The sequence below is a fragment of the Euprymna scolopes genome, chromosome 8 (genome assembly GCF_053919585.1).
Source record: "Euprymna scolopes isolate OS-2025 chromosome 8, ASM5391958v1, whole genome shotgun sequence".
In the NCBI taxonomy this organism is placed as follows: Eukaryota; Metazoa; Mollusca; class Cephalopoda; order Sepiida; family Sepiolidae; genus Euprymna; species Euprymna scolopes.
The window spans coordinates 150,601,156-150,626,039 of record NC_136489.1 but is presented as its reverse complement, the minus strand read 5'-3'; the positions used below and the strand labels follow the sequence as shown (position 1 = coordinate 150,626,039).

The window sequence follows — 24,884 nt, the reverse complement described above, 5'->3', positions numbered from 1 at the left end:
ATTTCAAGTCTGCAGATCAAAAATTTGTTGAGTATATAGGTTGAGAGATGTCCTCACACACACACACACATTTATATATAAGAGCAAATAGTTAATAAAACATGTTAAAAACACTTTGAAAAAGAGTTAAAAACATATTTAATCTGAAAAGGAAACACTTAATAAGTGGATAGTCCTTAATCCACAGAGTTTCAAAGAAATACTTTCCTCCTCATCAGAGGGTAGGAATTAGCAAAATGCGGGATATATATATATATATATATATATATATATATATATATATATATATATATATATATATATACACTGTTATTTCACCCCAGACAAGAGACAGTACGACTTGGATGTAAGCGCTATTATTTGGGACCAAATCTACAGACACATTATGTAGGGAGTTGAGCAGTGACACGTCTGTTCACATTATACTTGAACTTCTGCATGTCAATGCAGTTAGGGAAGCAAGAAACTGGGAGCAAATTCCAAATTCTAGCATTTCAAAGAAAGAAACTATTAGTAGAAGGTTCTCTGGCATCTAGAAATCTCTATAGTGAAGGTGTGGTTGGTTGGTTGTTTTTGTTTTACGGCATATCAACCTTTTTCAGGTTATTTAATGCAGAATCTAGTTATTTTGAGGAACGATTTTTAATGGAGTATATTTGCTTTTTAAGTCGGATTCTATTTAATCCATAATTGGGACCCTAACAGGTACTACCACTCCGGGTCAGAGTGGACCTGGGAGCAATGGCAATTAAAGGGTGGCTCCACACTCCCCAAGGCCCGCAAGGTGGGGCCTCACCATCGGATATAGTTTTAGGTCATATCCAGGACCAGTGAAGGTGTGAGATTTTGCTGCTTGTCGAGTTAGTCGAAAGCATTTACATCAAGGGGGCACAAGTGGTAAGAGTTCGTCAAAGCATATTCCATTAAAATATTTGTAAAAACAGGCAGAAGGGCAACATTGTGGTGATGGGACAATGGTTGGCATTTAGTTGATAGTGCAGGACCTATTAGGGTGGAGATTCTTTTTTTAGCCTGTCTAAGAGGGAGAGACGTTTATGTCTAAGAGGGAGAGACTTTTATGTCTAAGAGGGAGAAGCTAGTGGTAGATACACCAGCTCAGATGTGGTACCAATACTTCATGCATGTGCGAACGATGGCTTTGTAGAGATATAGGATAATGTCAAGTGTGAACAATTTTCTAGCACGATAGAGGGAGCCCACCTTCTTCGCAGTAACCTTCACAATGCCATCAATTTTGTTGTTATTGTTGTTGTACAGTCTTCAATTTGTGATGAAACTCTTTATTTTTGTAGATATGTCTTATTTTCTAGATTGAATGGCTAATCAATACCACAATTTAATCAACAGAAACTAGTCTCATATTCTAACTGGCAACAAAAGTCTTCAGCAGAGCAAAGATTTGACATGATTGTCAAAACATAAGTATCAATTTATTTTAAATCAAAATTTTTTTCATTAGTTTCACTCATCTCTACAATTATATAAATGCAACTTTGTCTGCATGTGTGTGAATTCGTTTCTTATAGGCTCTGAAACGGCTGAACAGATTTTCTTTCAAATTTACAGAACTTTAGTGTATAAGTTTGGGAGTGATCTTAGTTAAGTTTTGTCGGAGAATAATTAAAACCGTTATTTTAATTTATCTATCATCGGTAAAGCCATTTTTTCCATGTCGTTGCTTAGCAACAATGATAGAGCAACAAGCCGTGAAAATTCTACAGTTGATAGCGTTTTGTTTTTTTGTATGACGTGGTCTGTAGATTCAAACTCCGCACGTAAATTTCTTAATTTTTTTATCATTAATGCCAAAGAATTTTATAAGATTTGAAAATTTTTTTTTTGTTTTTTTTTTTGCATGACGTGGTCTGTAGGTTCAAACCCACACATAAATTTCTTTTTTTTTTTTCATTTTATTAACTGGAAAGAAGTTTATATAAAATCATTTTATAAAAGAAACAGTAAGTTTTCTACAGTGCAATGTAGAATAACATATATTTTGGATTAAGTTACTGCATGGAGGCAGGTGAAGCTTCCTCCTAGGCGATTTCACAGATTTCGACAACAATAAAAATATAAGAGTATGAAATATTCGTTGGTCATCATTCAATCCCTGGCAATGTCAGGACTCCCTGCTAATCTAATATATAAAATTATCTTGTTGGATTTTGAAAGTTGTTAATGACAATTTTACTACAATTTATTTTTAAAATTACTTAGTCATGTCTAGACGACTGCTACTAAAGGGTGTTTTTTTTTTTTTAATTAAAAGACATCACAGAAAAATACAAATGTGGTGTATTCCAAAGTTTAATTTTTAGTATTTATAATTTAATTATAATGGCTCGCGTGTATATGGCATAATCTAGAGGTTCAATTTTAACAAACTCTGCATGTTAATTTAGGCTATATTTTGACCATAACGTACTGAATGTTGTCTTTCAAGTTATCTATTGTGTTTGGTTTATCAGTGGAGATACAAGACATCACATATCCCCAAAGAAAATAATCTACTAGGTTTAAAATCACATGAGGTGGTCAGTTGCAGGTCCATTTTGTGAAATTATTCTACCATCAAATATTTCTCTCAGTTAAATTGATTGGATATCACTATGTGGCATGTGGTTTCATCCGGTTGAAACCATGAAGAATTACTAAACCAAGCTAAACTCAAAATAACCGATAGTTGCCAAGTCTGCAATTAAAAGAAAATAAACCATTATAAAATAATTACTTAGAATATAATAAGATGTGTAAATAAATAAAAATTAAAATATGAGCAAATTGTTTAAAATAGAATCGTTAAAAGTCAAATTATAGTCTGTGGACCATCAGAAGATATTTAATTGTTTTGCGAGATTATTTTATTTATAAATATGTTTTAATATATTTTTTCAGCATAAAAAATATATCCTTTCCAAACTAAATCGCATCCGTAAAATTGATCTCCAAGAATTTAAGAAAATGGCTCAGATTTAAAACAAGCATTAATTGATTACATCTCCTTAAATCTTGGGCCCCCAAAATCAACAGAGACTAAACCATTCCTGTAATGATCCGGTCCCTGTTGGTTTTGTGGTGGGAGTTTAGTTCTGTGCAGTTCTAGGAAGTCCACTCTCCCAGGCTTCTCTCTGAGGAGGGGTTAGTTTATTGCTAATTGCTTGAGGCCCCTCCACCAGAAAATGTCGATGGGGCTGCTCAAGCACTTTTTGCAGTCAGAGTGCCCCCTCCTGGAGGGCGCTGACTTTTCAATCCCACTTTCTGACCCTGATGCCCAAATGCTTAAATACGTTATCTAGTCTGGAGATGGGGGATCATTTTAGGTTACATTTATATGCAAAACTAATTCTCTACTTTTAATTATAAAATATTGAGTTTTTCTCTTTTAGTGACAACTTTTACATGTACAGTAGAACCCAGGGATACGGTGGTCCTAGAATATGTTTTTTTTTCAGGTTACGATGTGGAATACAATGTTTTTCTGGCCTCTGGTTACAGTATTTGCCCTGTCTTACAGTGGTATTAATGTTATTTGATTATATACATGTTTATTATATACTGTATTGTATTTTGTTACTAATTTTTAATATGTACTGTATAAAATTTTGCTTAGGCCGCGTCATACAGCAATTTCACCCTATGATCCCAACTCCGGGACGAATTAATGTCGTATCCCAAGGTTTTACTATACTTGCTTTCAAAGAAAAATATAATCTCTCTATTTTTTTGTGGGGGGGGGGGGGTGCATGGGCGAGGGCTCAAATAATTAAAAATCAAAGGAAATCTGCCTTTGATTTTTAATTATTTAAGCCGAACAATGCAGGTTAATACAGCTAGTTATATATAAAATATTTGATACTTATGCAGAATAGGAGCTGCATTATCATTGGCACATTCCAGACCGGTTACGTAAACTGCCAGAAGGTTCCGAAACATTTAGCCAATGAATTTACAGCAGCCAACAACTGGCAAATGGTATCTTTTGCTTATTAAATTGTTAGGTTAAAGTACAGAATAATTAAAAACGTCCCCTCTTCTTATGTTAGATAACATTTCAGTACAGTCCGTAAACTGTCCAATTACCTTTTATTCATTGAAATTATACGATGATAGTTTTCAATTATAATTGTTTTTTCCTTAATTTTTAACTGTTTGCTACTAGCCTTTTAAACATTGGCCATCATTATTACTTAAAAATAAACAAACACACAAAAAAAGTGTGTTATAAACCATTCAGCTATTTAAGTAAATATATATATATTTAGAATATGCAGACGATAACGCAATCCCTATTCTGCATAAGTATCAAACATTTTACTTAGAATTAGGAACTCTTATGTCTTGAGATGCATGAAGCAGTCAAAGTATGCCACCATTTTCGATCTGAAACTAAATCCACAGGGTCTATCCAGTTTCTTCCATTACAATCAAATCCCTCTCGATTGCCTGTTTCCAGTTCATTTTTAGTCTTCCTCATTTTCCATCAAAAATCCATTCGAGCACTTCGTTGGCAATTCCCTATGGAGCCAATCTTAGGGTATGTCTGATCTAGTCTAGATGCCATATATAGATTCTTAATGATATCTCCTGCGGGTGAGTGTGATCTCCAACTTCTTGGTTCATAATTTGATCACATCATTTGACCCCTAGAATCTTTCAGAGACACTTGGAATCAAATGCATCCAATTTCTTTTCTTGGCTTATTTTGAGATGCAAAGTTTCACTTCCATATAGGAGTGTGGATAAAATGTTGCTATTAAATAAAGTCTTGTTACAAAACCTTTTCTTGTAAGTAAGAAAAACATTAGATAGACCGAGATTCGAACTTTGTAAGCAAGGTTCAGAAATGGAATGTGGAATTTGGCATTGTTCAGTTTAACATAAAATAGTTTAGATACGTTGTTGTAAAAGGAATTTTGATTGTTCAATTCTTTTTATGAAAACTGAATTAAAATAAGGTCAGCTAGAAAATAAGGACAAATGCAATTTAAATATTTGAAAAATAGGTTAGGAAAAAAAGAGGAGTGAGAATTCTTTGTCTGCAGAAATGGTTTGGAAACATGTGTGAACCACGCATGTTTAGGCCACGTGGGTTGATCACATTGACAGACACACATATGGCATCATGGCAGAAATGAATTCTCAATATAGGAGCTAGTTTAGTCGAAGAGGAAGGCAGAGAGTTGAGTCAGGAGACAGAGCTGACATGAGGAGGGCCCCCCTTTAGAAGGGAAGGGTTAGAACATTAAACATGTAGAAACAACTTTGAATTCCTGGATGTCATTATCATTTAGATTGGTCAAATGGAATAAAAGAACATCTCATATTTTTGGAACTGTCGTCTTCGTGTCGTCTTTCTACCAAATTGAAGGTAATGTGTAATCATCGTTATTAATGAACATTGTATAACCCATCTTAAGAATGTGCCCCCCTCTTCATCATAAGTAATGACGGTCTCCTCTCGTGTTAAAAGAACTGATCATCCTCTCTCTCCTCTCTCTAATATATGTAAGTAAGAAGAAACATCCACAGAACTGTAAAATGTTATGTCTTCTATATCTCTCTCTTCCCCTCATCAATATGAATGTCCCCATCTAATCCTTTAATATGACCACCCGGCTATACAACAGTCTTAATTTAGATCTAAGGGTTGATTTTTAAAAATAGAGCTTTTAGAGCTGGTTAAATGCTGCAGAAGCCTTACCTATCCTACACTGCAATTCATGTTATATACAACCTTCTTTGTTTATGAAGCTTCCTAAGTAGGTGAAGTTGCCAACTATAGCTATTTTATTTGTGAGAGAAGAACAGGGAACCAAAACAAAAGTGAAAAAAGTAGAACCATACCACATGACAGACTTTATCGAAACTCATGACACTTAACAGAACAATGTAAAACTGTCAAGTTTTTTTGGTAGGGGAGAGAGGGGGGTGACTTGGCGACATTCATCCAGGTTGAGTTGAGGTGGCTTCTCGCATAGAACGCAGACCACACATGACAGTCTGCAAGGGCTAAGCTAGTTACGGTCATCTAGTCCTGAGACTAGTAATGAATACTGTAGACCTATAGACAGGTGGTAGGTTCAACATCAGCTTTGATGATGTGTAATCATGTCTTCAGCTGATCTCTTGGGCATCTTTGTTGAGCTCCTGTTGACCCTATACAGTGGTTCATATAGACTATACAAACATCCTCTACCAGTCAAGCCCCTCCCCCCTCAACTCATCAAGACACTTGGTTTTGCAAAGTTGGGTGGGTGTGAAAGGCATTGGCTCTGGCGTTATAACCAAGCTTTGCTTGGATCGCACTATCTTTAAAGTGTGAAAACTTGTGGTTGAGAACTGCTTGTAAATCAAAGATTCCCACGTATCTCTATGGCCATGCCATTAATGCAGGTCATACATGGATATAAAATTATACGATTTGGCTGGCGGTTGAAATAATATAGAAACCAGTCTATTATTTAAACTAAACACACACACAAATATTGTTCATCTTTTTTGATGGGTTAAACGTGTTAGCAGTGAGGCACTGACAAAGTTCCGTCAATGTCAATGAATAGGATTTGAAAATAAGTGATATGTTATCACGAAAAAAGCAGACACTCAGGAAGGAATTAGCTTTTGTAGTGTAAGGTCAAGTATGTCCTTGAAGCATATTTAACCATGGAAAATACACACACACACACACACACACACACACACACACACACACACACACACACACACACACACACACACACACACACACAAAACAAAAGAAATGGCGGACCTGGATGAGTTTTCCTCCTTCCATAAAATTAATTCCTTCTCACGTTTTATTTTTTTTTGTGGATTATCATCAATAACAGATTTAACTTTCATATTAGCAGAAAAATTAAAAAAAAAAAAATTATTTAATCACTTTTAAATTATAACGTTCTATTAAATTTATATCCCACTTTTCGCTCAAACAGCAAAACTCTCCTTATTAAGCTACTTTTGTTGTGTAAAAGAAAAATTTAATACTATGTTATAATTTAAAAGTGATTCCCCATGTTAAAAGCCATTAAATAAACTTAAAAAAATTTTTTTCCTGCTAATATGAAAGTTAAGTCTTATCAACGATAATTTTATGGCAGAGGGAAAAGCTCGTTCAGGTCTGCTAAAAAAAAAAATCTGCAGGCAAGATATTACCAATTTGATTAAATTGTCATACCAATGGATGTGTTGCTTTTGAAGACACATTCTCCTATAGGAGAATGTGTCTCCAAAAGGAACACATCCATTGGTATAACAATTTTACAGTGATATGGCATTTTAAAAAACGTACACGGCATTTTAAAAACGTACACAGCATTTCTAGTTTTGAGTAAATTGTCATCAGGTGTAGAGTTATTTCTTATTAGTAACTGACTCGTCTTAAACTTTTTGTAATAAATAATGAGTTTGGAGTTCTTTTTATGATTGAAATGTTTTTATGTATGATATTTCATTGTTTGTCGATTTTATAATTAGCGTGCATCTCGTTACAGTAGAATATGTTAATATTATTATTACTATCATTATTATTATTATCATTATTAGTGTTTTAAAACCCTACTCATTCGCATGGACAAACCGATCAGCAATCAGACTCAATCTGAGGGGAAAGGCACACTTAAGTGCTTTTAACAATTTTAATCGACTTTTCAATAAATTCACCAAACACAGTTTTTAATTCATCACATGCCTGAAGACGACTCATGGAAACTGAAAATGTTTGTGACTACGGCAAATTTCTTTTTACACTTGAACAGAATGTTCAAACATTGGCCCGCCAAAAGAAAAAATGGATTGCAAGAAAAACAAACAGGAATCATTCCTGACGAAACATGCATAATTTTATTTATATATTTATGAAGATGGCACGTTCTTGTCGGCCATATTGTCAGTTTAATTTATCAACTCAGTACTACTTGTCTTTTAAACTGAATAAAAGCTTTAAAAACACGTTAAAACACAAACTTTATCCAGATAGGTAGAAAAGTAACTTATCTTGCCTTTGGTAACATTTTATTATGTATTTGAATTTTTGGCCCATTTTATCATTTGCTGGATTCACTGCTAAATCTCTGAAGTTAAAACATCATCAAACAAATAGAATTTTAGCAAATTTCACAAGAATTTTTGAGAGAGCTTCAACAACTCTTGTTGATGAATATAGATGAATATTATGCTTTCTTCAGAGTAATTATGCTGTAAAAACAGCACTATTTTTATATATTATCTCAGATTTTAAAAAGAAATTAGTTTCTGTTCTATTAATAAAACAGTGGAACCTAACGGGTCTTTCGATATTCAGATTCTATTGTTGTTCAAAAATGAAAAAATATGACTCCAATGCTGAGCTTTCTAACAAGTCAGACTCCAACTTGTTCCAAAATCTTTGACTCCACAACTCTCATCGAAAAGTATCAATAAAAAAAATAATTGAACACAGTCGTTCAACTGTAAATAATATAAATTAAAATTACATTATCTAAAGCATTCAGAAAAAAAAAATTCCATTAATTTTATTTCATTCAATAAATTTCCAAAAATGATGCCCCAAATCCTATCTGCAGATGTTCCAAAACAAAAACTATGACTCGAAGCAAAGAAATCAATCATTCTTTTTGTTGTTGTTTTGAATTTGAATTGTATCGATGTTTTGTTTGCAATTCAAATGAATAACATTTTTTTTTTTTAATAGAAATTATTATATTAAGCATATTTTAACAAATTTTATTTATATTTCCTTTAAAATTCTGACAATTTGCTGAAAATAAATTCTGGAAAATGGTTGAACTGAAATAGTTCATGAAACATTTTATTTACTATATGTATTTTAAACAGATTAGAAGACAGTTATTGTCACAGAATAAGTGTGGTGTCGTGTATGGCTTTGGTAGAGGCCATCTTGGAGCATCTTTGTGTATAGGGAGGAACCACACCGGCATTTAATATGGATTGGGGTATAAATGTCATTATTAGCAAAAGATGAAAATGATTACATAAATGCAACTTTGTGTGTGTGTGTGTGTGTGTGTGTGTGTGTGTGTGTGTGTGTGTGTGTGTGTGTGTGTGTGTGTGTGTGTGTGTGTGTGTGTGCATGTTCCTTATAGACTCTGAAACGGCTGAACAGATTTTCTTTAAAATCTACAGAACTTTGGTGCATAAGTCTGGAAGTGATCTTAGTTAAGTTTTGTCTCAGAATGCCCCTGATAATTACCGATAATCAAAATAGTTATTTTAATTTATCTATCATCGGTAAAGCCATTTTTCCATGCCATTGCTTAGCAACAATGACAGAATAACAGGCTATGAAAATTCTACTGTGTGTAAGTTGATAGTGTGTTTTTTTTTTTGTTTTTTGTTTTTGCATGACATGGTCTGTAGGTATACACGAAATTTCTTAATGTTTTTTTTTGTTAACTGGAAAAACGTTTATATAAAATAATTTTATAAAAGAAACAGTAGGTTCTCTAGAGTGCAATGCAAAATAACATATTTTGGACTAAGTTACTGCATGGAGGCATGTGAAGCTTCCTCCCAGGCGATTTCTCGGATTTTGATGAGAATAAAAATATAGGAGTGTGAAATATTCGTTGATCATCATTCAACCATGGGCAACGTCGGGTCTCCCTGCTAGCATGTGTGTGTGTATGTATATATATATATATATATATATATATATATATATGCACGTCAGGTCATATCATATGCTACTGGTACCATGTAACCCAGTACTACTTGCCTCATGGTCGGGTCACCGGCAACTAAACTGGTTCCCCCATCAGACTTGTTTGGTGAGGAGGATGGTTAGTCTCCCTGAAGAATTAAAAACAAGACCTTCCAAAGGGCGAATGAACTCTTTTTTCGGGGTCAACAGCCAACTAGCACCGTGTGTGTGTGTGTGTTGGGGTGGAGAGGGCTCCCATAAACCGTGGTGAAGGCAACCTTTCTAGGAGAAGCAAATCTCTGATTTAAGAAACCATAAAGCGGGAGACCAGTACTCACATTAAGCTGGTCTGCAGTTTAACTTGTTGCTGACTATCTTGCTCTTGCTTGTTGCTGGATCTCAACATTTTGAACAGAGAGAGAGAGAGACTTAGCTGTCATACAAAGCTAAGACTGTGTAACATCATCTGTGTATAGATACTCCCTCAGACATTTGTCTATTAAAATGGTCCTGTGGCGATGGAAGTCATTTTTGAGCTCATGGATTTTAAGTGTCTGAGGGAGTGGCACTCGTCTGACAAGACGTTGCAATCATCATATATATATATATATAAACAGGCATGCATATAAAATGAGAATGAAATGAAACATTGAAATAGTAAAATGGTCCCCGGATAGCAACATATGACGCAGTTGTATTTCAGTTTTCCATGGAGGTGAATCAGATTAAAAGATAATGAACTCATATTCATTTTTCTTTGCTATTTCAATTAATGGAAACAATTTGTGTTCATCATAGATATAAAAAACAACACAAACTAGTGTATCCTATGTATATTTATAAATAAATATGATCTAAATCTAATATTTTTTCACCTTTGCTGAGTTTTATCAGTTATTTTATTGTATTATTTTATATTAATATCAACAAGTTACAAGTCTTTTATTGTTACTTCCATGTCAAGTGCTCGTCTGAGCTCTAATCCCTGCCTCCCCCCTCACCAATCTTTCATGATAAGCACCAATCTAGCTGAAACCACTGTCAGTAATTTTCCCCACTCTTTAACTGTGCCTTAACCAAAACGGAGATTCCATGAACAAAGCTTCTTTCTTAGAAGTGCACGCCAGTGGAACTCGCTTCCGTCTGCTTGTTTCCCACCTGACTACAACTTGAATGTCTTCAAGTCTAACATAAACAAATTCCTGATGAACCGCCCCCTTAAGTAAGACACTTTATCAAATCTCCAATACTAATGATTACTACGATATTATCCCATTGATTAATGTATATGCAATAACCCTTATCCCTGAGTGGCTTCCGGGCCTTGATAAGAGGTGACTTCCATGTAAAAAAAAAAAAAAAAAATGTTCAACAGAAACTGTAGATATATCATGAACCAGCAGGATAACTATATTTTACACTACGAATATTTTTGTATTGGAGTGTTTATACACCCCATGGGACTAACCGTGTTTGGAACACTCAGGGATGACTAATGCAGGGTTAAGTATTTCGACATAGCATTTATGCATGTGTGTGCATTTACCTTTGTTCTCTCTCTCTCTCTCTCTATATATATATATATATATATGAGTGAGCTGTTAAAGGTTGGATACACGAGTCATCAAGTGTTTGTACCCTGGCGAAAGGCTGAGGTGGGGTGTTGAGTAGACTTTCTTAGGTTTCTTTCATTTGGTTGGCTTGTGAAGCCTCTCCCAACTTATTTTCTTGACCAGGTCTTATATGAATTTGTAAGTTTGCAATAGTTTATTACAATCATGTATAGGTGTTACTTTATGAAGTTTAGAAAGATTTCCATTGGCTGAAAATACTTCTTTGTTCACATGTTCATGTCAAAATTTCCTTGCTTTGGAGGGCGAGGAGAGCAGAGAAGGAAAGATTGTAAGCAATCATAGCCATTTGCTTTTTAACATTAGTAGGAATCCCTTTTTTTTTCATTTTCTTTCTTTAAAGATTGTAAAGCTGAGCATGGGGCAGCCAAACCAGTTGCCAACATTCCCTCGCTTTTTATTGAAACCAACCGAGAGCTCTTTCGTATGTATCCTCGTTGTTCCCTTAAGTGCAATTGTCTGGATCTCTTTTGCACTTGGTTGACCAGGAATATTAGTTAGGTAGGACTTCAGGTTCTTCTTCATAAGACTTGTGGCACCTATGATAACTGGTATGATTGATATTCCAGTTTCTTTTCATATCATACATGAAACCTTGATATTTGGTCTGTTTCTCCCTTTCATCTCTGTTCAGACCTCCATCATTAGGGACACTCACTTCAACCAAGGTTGCCACTCTTTCTGACTTATACCAAATCACTATGCTAGGTTTCACAGCAGCATTTTCAAGGTAAGTGGCCGTAGGGATTACATGGTCATTACGTCACCACATAACTACTGAATAAGAAAGAATTATCCTTTACTATATAATAAAAAGAAAGATGTAATTATTTGTATTAGAGTAAAACTAATATTATATATATATTTTTTTTTCTAGCAGAACCCATGGAAATTCCACGATAGTTGACAAGTTTTAACACATAATAAAATGACGTCAAGGGTGTGAATTCAATATAGAAACGTTGATTTAATTTGAATAAAATAAAATATGCATCAAGTGCGCTTGAAAGCCAAATCACAATGTAATATTAGGAAAATAAACAAATATTTTACTTGTTTGAAATTTATAGCAAATATATTTCAGAGGTATACTCCACCCTCAGTATGTTGTTTTCTTTTTTTCTTTTCTTCTTTCTTGCCATGTTGTAAAGTTGGAGAAAGAAAAGTCTGTTTGTAAAGATCCGTGCGTTGTATCTCAGCGGTTGTATTTTGAAATGCTTGAACTGTGCGTAGGCAACACGAGAATAACGTCAAGAGTGTGAATTCCATATAGAAACATTTTAATTTGAATAAAATAAAATATGCATCAATTGCGCTTGAAAGGCAAATCACAACGTAATTGTAATTGATGTTATTCTCGCGTTGAAAAGAAAGAAAGCAACAAACTGAGGATAGAGTATATCTCCGAAATATATTTGTTATAAATTTCAAGCAAGTAAAATATTTGTTTATTTTCCTACTATTACATTGTGATTTGGCTTTCAAGCACATTGATGCGTATTTTATCTATATAATTATAAAACTCAATGACCTTGTAATGAGTGATGTAACCCACTTTCCGGTTTACGACATCCGGCTGCGCATGCGCGCATAAACATTAACCCATAACAACGTAAACAAACAAACAGAAATTGCTTCTTTTGCAGATTTTGACCTGTGCACTGAAATATTAACGTTATTATTTGGAAATTATTATTTAACATGGGAAGAGTGGGGGTGTCTTGCAACTATTCTTCTGTCGCTATTTTCTTACAACTAAACAACTTTAACCCGTTGACAAACATAAGAACAATTGTAGTAAAGCCAAGATTACTACTACTACTACTACTCTCTATCCATCCCTTTTCCTTCCTTGTTTCTTTTTTTATTTTTTTGTTTACATTTCTAGATACAAAATAGTTATGTGAGAACAGTGAATTTGTTGACACATTTACTAATCTGTTTCAATATTAGTTTTATTTTATTTTATTTATTTAGGTTTTATTTTTTTGCTTCAGGTTTTATTATTTTTTTTAGATTTTAAGTTTCTATAACTTGGTTGAAGATTCCAATATGGGTTTTTCATTCTTATATTTCTCATCGGTAGGTTCATGTGCATTTTTGCTGCTAAATGACTTTCGTCGGCGTTCGATTCGTCGGAAAATCATGTTTAATTTTCGATTTTTGAGCGATTATTCGGAAAAATAAGTAACTTTACATGAATAGGGAGGATTTTTTTTTCATCTTTGAGTGATCCATCCGTGATTTTTCATTTTCATATACTTTCATAGAAATGTTTCTGTTATGTAAAAAAAACCCTATTTTCTTTACGTCACAAGTGTCACGCTCATACATGAATTCCATAGCTAATATAACATACTGACCCAATGGGTCACGGGTAGTCTAGTTTTATAATAAAATTAATAAAAATAAAACAAATAACGACAAAATTAAAACAAATTTTTTAGCAAATTCTTTTTTTAACCTTTTAAAGCTAAAACGAATCGATTTAAAAAATTTAGATTTTTTTGAATGAAAATTCAACACACTACACATTGATTTTTGTTTGTTTTTCTGGATAATTTTTGTATATCTATAAAAAGAAAAATGTATTAATATGTGTATGTATCTTTATATTTCTGCCAAAAACTTTTGACAGACGCATCGGACCATGACAAAATTGACATCATTAGAAAGATCAATCTCTCGAATGAAAAATATCTAAAAATTGGTCAAAATGCTGGTCAACTGGGCTGTTTTTTTGCAATGAAGGGTCAGTTTTTGAGTCAATATTTTTGCAAGTCATACGCCAAGCAATCTCAATGTATGTTTAAAAAACGTTATTTTGACCTGTCGTGACATGTGACATCATAAGTTGCCATGGCCGTGACAGCTAGCGTGTTAGCTTTTTGACATCCTTTTCCTCTTTCGTGTTACAGGTTCGAGCTTGCCTATTGCGGCAAATTTTTTTTTTTTTGCGGTCGCACAAGACTCGCTTTTTTGATTGAAACAAAATTTTTTTTTTTCTGGGGGTTGCTCAATATCCTTAGTATACCACCTCTCGCCACCCGAGCAATGTCAAATATCTCTGGTAATAAATTATAAAGGAACATATGTCAATTAACGTGCACATTTTTTTTAATTTTAGAAGAAACTATAAAAAAAAAAAAATAAAACTTACGGTTGTTACAAGAACAAGTCGCCTGTTCTTGTGAGTAAATACGAGACAGGATAGCCGAGGATTCGAACTTGTGAAGCTAGATTTGGAATTGAGAATTCCAATCATAAGTTAAAATAAATAATATGGAAGGTTATTGAAACTGGAATGTAGAATTATCATTGTTTAGCTCACACAAATTAGTTAGATATCTGTTTATTGAAAAAAGGAATGTAATGATGTAATTTTGTTTCTGTTAAAGAAATTAAATTAAAAGAAGGAATTTAAAAACGGACAATGGAAAATGTTTGTAAAGTGGGTTAATCAAAAATTAGGTTAGAGAGTCGGCTTTGTGGAAACGTGAGGCGTGTCAGACCGCATGTCTGATATACATGTGTTGGTCATGCAATGACGTCATGAGTTTTCAATGTAGTTGGAGCTTGGCAAAGGGTAAGTCGGGCAGTCAGTCAGGGGAGAAGAGAGAAATTAGTGAGTCAGAGACAGAGCTGACATGGAACCTTGGAAGCAAAGGGGAGAAGAAAGAATCATGTAGAGACTTGAATTCCTTGATGCAAAGCCATTGACCGGTCGAAAATGGAATAAATGAATATCATCATCTTTTTGTGCCTGTGTCTTCGTGTTAGGTTATTCAACAACAGAAAGGTATTGTGAATTTATATTATAAGAACTTTGTGAAAAATCATCATCTCAAAAATAAGTAAAGAAATGTATGTGTCAATGTTATAGAAACACTCCCATTCACAGAACTGTCAACAGTATAAATGTCAATATCACTATCAATCTCTCGGTCTATCTATATATCTAAATCTCCTCTCATTGAATTACATGTTCCGGCTCTGTATTAAAATGTACTCTCTCTCATTATATATAACACCTGTCTATCTCACAATATGAACTCTCTAATATGAACACTCAAGAACACCTAATACATAACACGGTCTCCTCTCAACAGGACTTTTTTGTAAGTTATAAAATAAAATAATCAATTTGAAACCGTAAAAAGACACCATTTTTTTTTTTTTTTTTTTACTTTTGAAGGAAATGGTTTTAATGATTTTTAACTGATAAAGAGCGACTATAAAGGGAGGTAATTCGTTTCTCATTAATTAATGTGTATGATGATGGATTTTTTGTGACACTGAAGGTCCGGACAAGTAAATTAATATTTAAATACTCGTCTGGAGATGGGTATTTTACCAGTACCCTTGTCAGAATGAGTATAAGCAATAAATTTTTTTTTTTTAAAACTCTTATTCATCCCACACAAAGCATGTTGCCATTTGGATGTAAAAGGCATTATTTAGGGCCATATTTACAGAGACAATATGTAGGGAGTTGAGCAGCAAGATGTCTGTTTATATTGCATTTAAATTTCTGCATGTCAGTACAATCAGGTAAGCAAGAAACTGAGAGGGAACTCCAAAGTCTAGCAGTTTATGAAAAGAAACTATTGGAGTAGAAAGCTTTCCGGCATCGGAGAACATTTTTTGCTGCTTGTTGGGTTAGTTGAGGTATTTACTAGTGTTGGGACGAGTAATCGGAATCGGAAAAATTGAACTTTTTGGGGTATTGGAATCAGTATCGGAAAAATTTGTGCCCATTTTCCGATGCCAAAAACGATTTTGTTAATTATCTTTTTCAAATTGATTTTCTTTAAAACGAAATCTTACCCCGTTGGTAGTAATGATAAAAATAAATATTTATTAATTTTAAAATAACAGAAATGCTAAAAGCTATAACCCCCCCCCACACACACACATATGTTTTTACACTTGAGAAAATATTTGCACATTTAACATAGAGATTAGATCTGAACGAGGAACTTTCTTTTCTTTCTTTGTGTACCTAGCATCAAATAACAATATCCACAAAGAGAGTTTTATTTTGTTGTTGTTTTTTTTTTTAAGAACTTTCAATCTGTGGAACATTATCATGGGGCACAAATATTTGTGAAAAACAGCTTACCAAATGTAATACTGTAATATATTTATTGTTCCCAGACAACACCAAGTATAACAAAACATAATTATGTTCTCGATCTCTGGTAATTGCATTTTCCGATATAAAGATAAATGATGTTGATAAAGACAATAGAACAAAGAGGTTTAATAAATGCAACTTAAGTAATACCAAATATAAGTGATCTTATAATTATGGATCTCAAGTAACTATTTAGATGACATTTTTTGATCTCCATTTATCTCCCTCCTTCCACAGTAGGATCGATGCCTCCGTTCAGTCTCGAAAGACAAAGGATACCCCCTGTAGGGTCAACTGCGCATGTAATTGTGAGGCAAGGGTTACGCAATCTCCAACCACACCTCTCCTGAATCGGCACTTTTTAAGTCGAGTGGCAAGGAGAAGTGTTAAATGATTTGAAACAATGCCGAGATAAGCGGAGAGCGCATACAGCACCTGGAAGTCCCAAATGGTCACCCATTTAGCACTGACCAGATTCAATGTTGCTTAACTTTGGTGATCTTGTGGGAACCGATGTGCCAACGTGATTATGCCCACAGTGGGATATGATAGGATCAGAAAATAGGATTTGATGAGTCATCATTCTAAAGGAAGAGTACACTGGCCTTGAAAAAAGTGTCTGGGCAACCCTGTCAGCATTCCCCAGTAAGAGCACTTATGATTAGCAATAAATTAACCCATTTTCAAAATAAAAAAGGGTGGACCTCCTAGAACTGCACAGGACCAAAGCCATACCTCAGTCAACAAAAAAAGTCATATCAACAATGGCCTTGACTGTTTGCTTTAGTGCTCATACCACAAACCTTTTGTCACACCAAGCAGTGCATTCTTGAACTTGCCTCAAATACCCTCACTTATGGAAACAGAGTACCTTAATTTAAACCAGCAGAAAAGGATTTTTAAAATGTAGGGCTGACAGCAAATTCAAAGATTTCAAATCCATAATTTAGGTTTGAAGAGAATTTGTTCCTCATCATAAATTTCGTGTGCCTGACTTGAAAATACATACTTCATCTACAAAGATGGAGTATGTATTTTCAAGTCAGCCACATGCTCCTCTTCCAGATGACAGACACCATAGTCGTGACAACCATACAAACCTTCATAATCAACAGAGTTACTAATCAACATGAACAAACTGCTACATACGTCTAATTCAAGAGAATTTTTCCTGCCTTATTCCTGTAATCCTCGGAAACTCATTCTTCTGTGAATGAATCCCGATTGTGGGGAGTTTGAATTAATAAAGGCAATATGCCAAACTGTATTAATGACATTAAAAAAAAAAAAAAAATGGTGGAGTTGAATGAATTTAACACTCCAGTCCTTTACAAATATATTCCTACATCTGATAATCATACGGACCTACTTACTCAAGACACACCAAAATTAGTTTCCAGTTAAGTTTCGACATCAACGAATGTTATTGTGTACTGCCACTAATGCTACACTTCATGAGTGTAGCGTTAGTGGCAGTACACAGTATTTTTTCTTAGTTCTGCCAGTTTCATGATTTATAGGTTTACGGCTCTGATTGGGTTAGGCAGCACAGTATTGAATGGTTAATTTCCCCACTTGTGTCTTAATGACACTAATAAAAGAATTATCTTATGTCAGTATACAGAGGATACCTGTACTGACAGAAGCCTGCCTTTGGAGTCTAAATTTTCATCATTAACTAAGGTGAGAAACATTTTAAGGTTCTAGAATTCATTGACTGAAGCGCCAACAAACAGACATCTCCAAGAAGGATAAATTGCTACTATTGGCAAATATGCAAAGAAAAGAGTTCTCAGAAGAGTTTCAATATTTCAATCTCCCCCACCCACATAGGAGGCACAACTTATCAAGGCCCGGAGGCCACTCGAGGATAAGGGTACTTGAGTGTACAGTAGTAAATGGGATAATATCGTAGTAATCGTTAGTAGTGGAAATTTGATAAATTGGATTACTTAAATGGATGGTTTATAAAGAATTTGTTTAATAAAACGTCTATAAAAAATGTGCCACCAACAATCACTAGTCTTGATTTATTCTTGAATGGCAAAAGTTTGATTTGATCTTCAAGTCATATTCAGAGTTTGGTTGGTTGGTTGGTTGTTTTTGTTTTACGGCATATCAACCCTTTTCGGGTTATTTAATGCCGATTCCAAAGATCTTGAAGAAAAAATTCTTAATAGAATATATTTGTTGTTTTCAAGTCGGTTTCTATTTAACCCATAGTTGGAACCCTAACAGGTACTACCACTCCGGGTCAGAGTGGACCTGGGAGCAATGGTAATTAAAGGGTGGCTTCACACTCCCTAAAGCTCACAAGCTGGGGCCTCACCACTGGATATAGTTTAAGGTCATATCCAGGACCCCTCAGAGTTTGGATATCCATCCTTTTCAAGTGAAACACTCAGTCCTGTTGGGAAAGCATCATCACTTGACGAAATTAATCATTAATAAAGCGCATTCGAGTTGTTACCATTTGGGAACAAACTCAACCATTACCAAGGGAGACAATCTGTATAGGTTGTAATCCAACCTATCCTGTGTGTAAAAAGGATAAATTCTTGACTCTTTGAGGTTCCAACAAGCTCCCAGTTGTCTGTGCACAGAGTTAATTTTGTTTGTCCTTTCTCGCAAGTTAGGGTAGATTTTACTAATCAGTATTCGGTAAAGGCTAATGGAAGAAGAAGCAAAAATGTATATTTTGTTGTTTACTTGAACAAATCTCCGAGCAGTGCATTTGGAATTACTGATGAGCACTCGGTCGATTTGCCAGGTTCAAATTTATTTGGTGTTCCTAAACATGTTTATTCAGATAATGCCAAGATTTTCTTAGCAGCAGGAATAATATTATTGGCAGTATTTGTCTATAGTCGTCATAAAATCCAATAGGAACAAGTTCTTGATGAGCCATCCCTTTAAGTAATCCAATTTACAAAATTTTCCACTGCTAATGATTATGACATTTTCCCATTGATTACTGTACACTCATTAACCCTTATCCTCGAGTGGCCCCTGGGATTTGATAAGTGGTGACTCCTTTGTAAAAAAAAAAAAAAAAAAAAAGTAAGTGTTCAGCATTGTGAATTTTGTACCTTCTCTAGATTTTTTTCACACCCTATGGGGGAGGAAGGCAGAGACTTCAATTGTTATATATTTCTGTAGATATATATTTTCTTATAATATATACTAATCCTTATTTAAGAAGCTCCAATGTAATTACAGAGCAATATAGAGAATAAATGACAAAAAACTATATTCCAAAATTCATGATGTTGATCATCTTATAATTTATTCCTTTAATTCAGTTGACTTTTAGAATTCTTGACAGTGTCTGTTTCATAGAGCAAAACCAATCACTTAATTATTATATCAGTGAATCTATTATGCCCTTAACTCATCAGAAGAAATAGCAACAATCTGTCATAAGGAAATGAAGTGTGATTTGACATGATTAAAATCCAAAAATTGGAAGAGAAGCTGCATATACCTTTAATATGTTTCCATTACGCCATTTTGAATTTTATCAAGCACTCATTGATATATTAATTAAATGATTGATTTTTTGCTACAAAACAGATACTGTCAAGAATTGTAAATGTACATTGAATTAAAGGAATAAATTATAAGATGGTCAACATCATGTATTATGGAATATACTTTTTTGTCATTTTTTTCTCTCTCTATATATATTTTTTAAAATTTTTTTAGAGTTCTTGTGAACAAGATCATAATCTTTTTTGTACTTGACTCCTGACAGAGTTAGAGTCACAGTTTAGCAATGTTTTGATCCAACTCTGATCTACAACCCACACCTTGGAGTCAAAGATATTTTCGAGATATTTTGCAATTATTGTTTCCAAGTGCAATTTCCAAAAATGCTTTCAGTCACTTTTTTTTTGTTGTTGTATTTATATATTATACAGACCGTGATGAAATAAAAAAAATAAATAAATAAATCTGTACTTTCACCTAAACAACTTAATGAACAAATGATACTGTAAAACTTAAAATTTTACTTGAAAATCCAGCACTTGTGCACTACTAGGACAGAATCACTTTTTTGGTTTTCAGTTGGGACGTGGGGAGAGTGCATAGCAGGGGCAGACAAATGCAATTTCAGGACTGAATCGGAAATGTTTTTTTAAAAATAAATATAAGAAAGTTATAACACAAAATATTTTATTTTTGTTTGTTTTTTTAAACAAAATAGACAGTTTTTTCATTTTTAATAAAACATGAACACAAAGTTTTTTTTTTTTTTTTTAATTTCTGGAAGTAAAACAGATATAAGAAACTTATAACATCAAATCATGTTGAAAATTTAATTCCGACCAGAATTGGGCTGGATGGTCTGAGAAGGGGCCAGTATCAAGGTTGCGAAATAATCATTATTTCGCGTCCCCAACTTGGGAGTCAGTTAACAGCTGGATGAAGAAATACGACGCATTGACTCTGTGGTGAGTTATTGGACAAGCTCTGAAAGGAACCAATGACACCCACATCCTGCGGAGGCCTCCATCCACAGCATACCTCATTATCACGCCCAGACTTGAAATGGTGCATGTACATCGACAACCACCTGGTAACAGATAAAGTGCTCACCGAGGTACTGTTAGCAACCTACCGCATCACGTAACTAGAATAGACGCAATATAAAAAAACTACTTGGCAGACAGGAAACACTGCAGAACACGGACGACATCGGCACCCATCAGGACTCTATCGATGAAGTGACGTGCATCAATGACCCACCACCTCTGGCCCAAGGCATGTTCAATATATGTCCAAGGACCAGCACCTCCCAGTAATAACGTAAAATGACAGAGTTGAAGATGCCTTAGGGTAGAACCGACTTCCTCGGACATTGGTCCTTCCCTTATTTTTTTTTTCACAATCAAGTTTTTGGGTTCTTATTAACAAAATAGACATTTTTAAAAAATAAAATTATTGAAATGCATGTGAATTTCGAGAAAACTATTTTTCTTAAATTTTAAATCTTCATAATAAAGTGAATTTTTTTTTTTTTTTTTAAATGAAAGTTAGTAAAATTAAGTAATCAACCGTGTGAGATTTTTTAATTATTTATTTTCGAATCGATCCTGAAATTGCATTTGTCTGCCCCTGCTTTGCACACTCTCCCCATGTCTAAACTGAAAACCAAAAAAGTGATTTCATCCTCATAGTACACAAGTACCGAAAATCCTATCTAAAAATAGTACGGTCCGTATTCTGCAACGTACTATCTTTTTGCTTTGATGTGTTTTTTCGAGAATCAGAAACTTTTTTTCACTTCCGAGGAGGCGATGGAGGGGGACGATTGTAGATATCTATGATAAGAAGGGTGTTAACATGAAACAACTTAGAATACAAATGCAACCCGACTTTAATTTGTGTGGTCACCTTTCGACTGTTGTCTTTATTTACTTGCCTCCCCGCGAGGGAAAAGTTAAACACAACTTCGGTTTTAAATGCGGGGGAAAATCCAGCTCCTCAAAAAGGAGGAACTCTGGATTGAAAGAAAAATATAAAAAAAAAAAAAAAAGTCTCGAGCTAAAGGGAGTTCTTATTATTTACTAACCAAGGAAAGAAAAGATGAAGCGTAGTATTTAGTTGTTGTACCTCGTTATAGAGCCAATGTTGGCAGCCACCGGCGCTAATTTATACACTGGTGGGTGGTGGAGTAGTGGTGGGACGGGTATGTTTAACAATAGACAACAAAACGAAAAAGAGATTACCCCCCCCCCCCAAAAAAACCCCTATATCAAAGGCAAGATAAGTTGCTTTTTTTTTTTTACCTAGCTGGATACGTTTTAGTATTTTAACTTATTTTAACGCGTTTATTCAGTTCGAAAAATAAGTAGCATCGAATGTGACACGTAAAACAAGAAAAATCGTGAACATCACACATTTTTGAAGGCTCGATAATCGTTCAAAAATAGAGAATTAAACAACAAAGTGGCAATATGTCTTGTTTGGGGTGAAAATGTAAAAAAAAAAAAAAAAAAAATACCGGTAGAAGCCCATCCACGTTAACATTTATTGGGTTGGTTTCTACTAAATTTTGTGGTTTATAGTTTACAAAAAATGCCTAGTTTGGTAAATAAATAAATAATAATTAAAATAAAAAAAAATAATCGAAACCAACATGAAGTAATATAAATAAAATAATAATAATACGGTTAGAAGTTAAGAAATTGAAATGAAAATATGAAACGCAGCTTGAACTCTTGTTCACTTACGACATTGACTAACCCATGTTACCAGTTAATCATAGACAATTGTTTTTTTTTTTCGTTACTTCTTTTCAGCTACAACAAGGAAATTTAATTCATTAGATTTTACAAAACTGAAGTAAACTTACCATCACATTAGGTATTAGAGAGTTTTATATTTACGTACAGAATTTCGCATAAATATCGCAAGCGGCTGCCATTTTAACTTGACAACTTCCGGTTTTAAGTTAAAAAAAAAAGCTTAAACCGGAAGTTGTGAAGGGAGATAATTGCGTTTATTCCTAAACTTATTTTTTTTCATAAACACGTTAATATTTTTATTCGGAGGTCATTTTTTTTTTTTAAGTTTATTATTTTAAGTTACAAGGTAAAAAAAAAAAAAAAAAAAAAAGAAAGAAAGAAAAACACTTAAAATGCAGTATAATTAATAATCGAAAACGGAACAAAAAATGCTATAAAGAATTCATACGTATTAATGTTGAATTTTCTACCGACCTGACCTGTATGATTTAAAAGAGGATTTGTTTTTTTTCAAAGGAGTCAACATTTATCAAGGCCACTCCAGAATAAGGGTTTATGAGTGTACGGTAGTCAATCGGACAATATCGTAATAATCGTTAGTTGTGAAAATTTGGTAAATTGGATTACTTAAAAAGACGGCTTGTCAAAAACTTGTTTACGTTGGACTTGAAGACGGCCATATTGTAGTCAACTGGAAGCAGGAAAACGTAACAAGAGTTCCACAGTCGTGCACGTGCAGTCAGTACTGCTACTGCAGTTCTAATAAAGAAGCTTTGTTTATGGAATCTACATCAAGGTTTAGGCATAGATAAAGAGCAGGGGAAATTATTGATAGTGGTTTCAGCTTTTTTTTTTTTAGGTGGTCGCTAATTTCATACTGTAAAATAAATAAATAAAATAAGCCTTATCCTACCATAAAAATCGTTATCTGGGTATAAACTGTTAAAAACAACATTTACATTATTGTAATAACGAGAACTAGTCATGCAAAAGAAAAACAAAACATTTTTTTTTTTGCAAACAAACAACGAAATGTATTTAATTTAGTTATCTATATTGTTTGGTGTAGGTTAGAAAACATTGAACAATGTCGTGACCTTCGTAAATAAGAGGCCTAGCCATTGAAAAATGACGTCACGCAAGCAAAATCTATCGAACAGTCAGACTGTCGGTAATGAATGAGATCTTTTGGTGCCGGGAAAACTCGTCTCCAGAAAACTCGTCTCGGGAAAACTCGTCCCCTTTCGCTAGGTAGGAAAACTGGTCCCTTATTGAATAAATATCGATTGAAAACACATTTTATGATCGTTCTTGAAGGAGATATTGTTTTTTAAAATAAACTATAGCCCCCCCCCCCATAATATTTTTTAAAAAATATTTTTACTTGTTTAATGTTTTTTTTGTGTTTTTAACTTTATTATGTTCATAAACGAGACCGCATATTTTTTTTTATATTAATATAAAAAGAATTTACTTATATACTGTTGTTTATAAAAGGGTAAAATCGATTTTTCTACCTCGCCGACTATGTTGTTTATTTAATTTATTTGGAATCGTTTATTTGGTAAAGAAACAAAAAAAAAAAAACAGAAAACAAACAAAAAATATGTCGAGTGTTACGGGAGAACGAGAAATAATGCCCGGTATATCACATCTGAGGGGGTCTTGATAATCGCTAAAAAATAGAAAATTAAAGAAATTACTGAGGGAGATTTGGTTTTAAAAAGAAAATAATAAATTTTAATATTTTTTAAAATATAATTTAGAGAGAGAGGGGGGGATAAAACCTATATCTCCCTTCGAAAAGCAACCAACAAAAAATGAAATTAAAAAGATTCTTGATAAACGATAGCGGAGTTTTCAATAAAATTGATTAATAAATTTATTTAGTGATTACTTTCTCTCTTAATGATTGATTTTAGAATTTTGAAGTAAAAATTAAAAAAATTAAAAATGAGTTAACATGGCATCTCTCGCGCCAAAAAAATATTTCGCTTTTAATTTATTAGTTAATTTTTGCAAAATTTGACAGGACGACAATAAATGTTGATAATTGATAAAATTATAATTTTAAATAACGCATCAGTGCATTTGGTATGAGAGAAAACAAAAACATAACAACAAAAAACTATCATAATTAAAAAACAAAACCAAAAGCGTAACGA

The 24,884-nt window shown here is 33.7% G+C and overlaps 1 protein-coding gene across 2 annotated transcripts in view; it reads right to left on the bottom strand.

Annotated features, from left to right (window-relative positions):
• Positions 1 to 22,937, bottom strand: part of LOC145283832 (uncharacterized) — a 61,432-nt gene extending 38,495 nt beyond the window's left edge. The window contains exon 1 of one of the 2 annotated variants that reach the window (XM_080132928.1): positions 22,827 to 22,937. The gene's annotated coding sequence lies outside the window, so the exon portion shown is untranslated. The remainder of the gene's footprint in view (positions 1 to 22,826) is intronic. The other variant, XM_080132929.1, reaches the window with a different exon arrangement.
• Between the last annotated feature and the right edge of the window lie 1,947 nt (positions 22,938 to 24,884).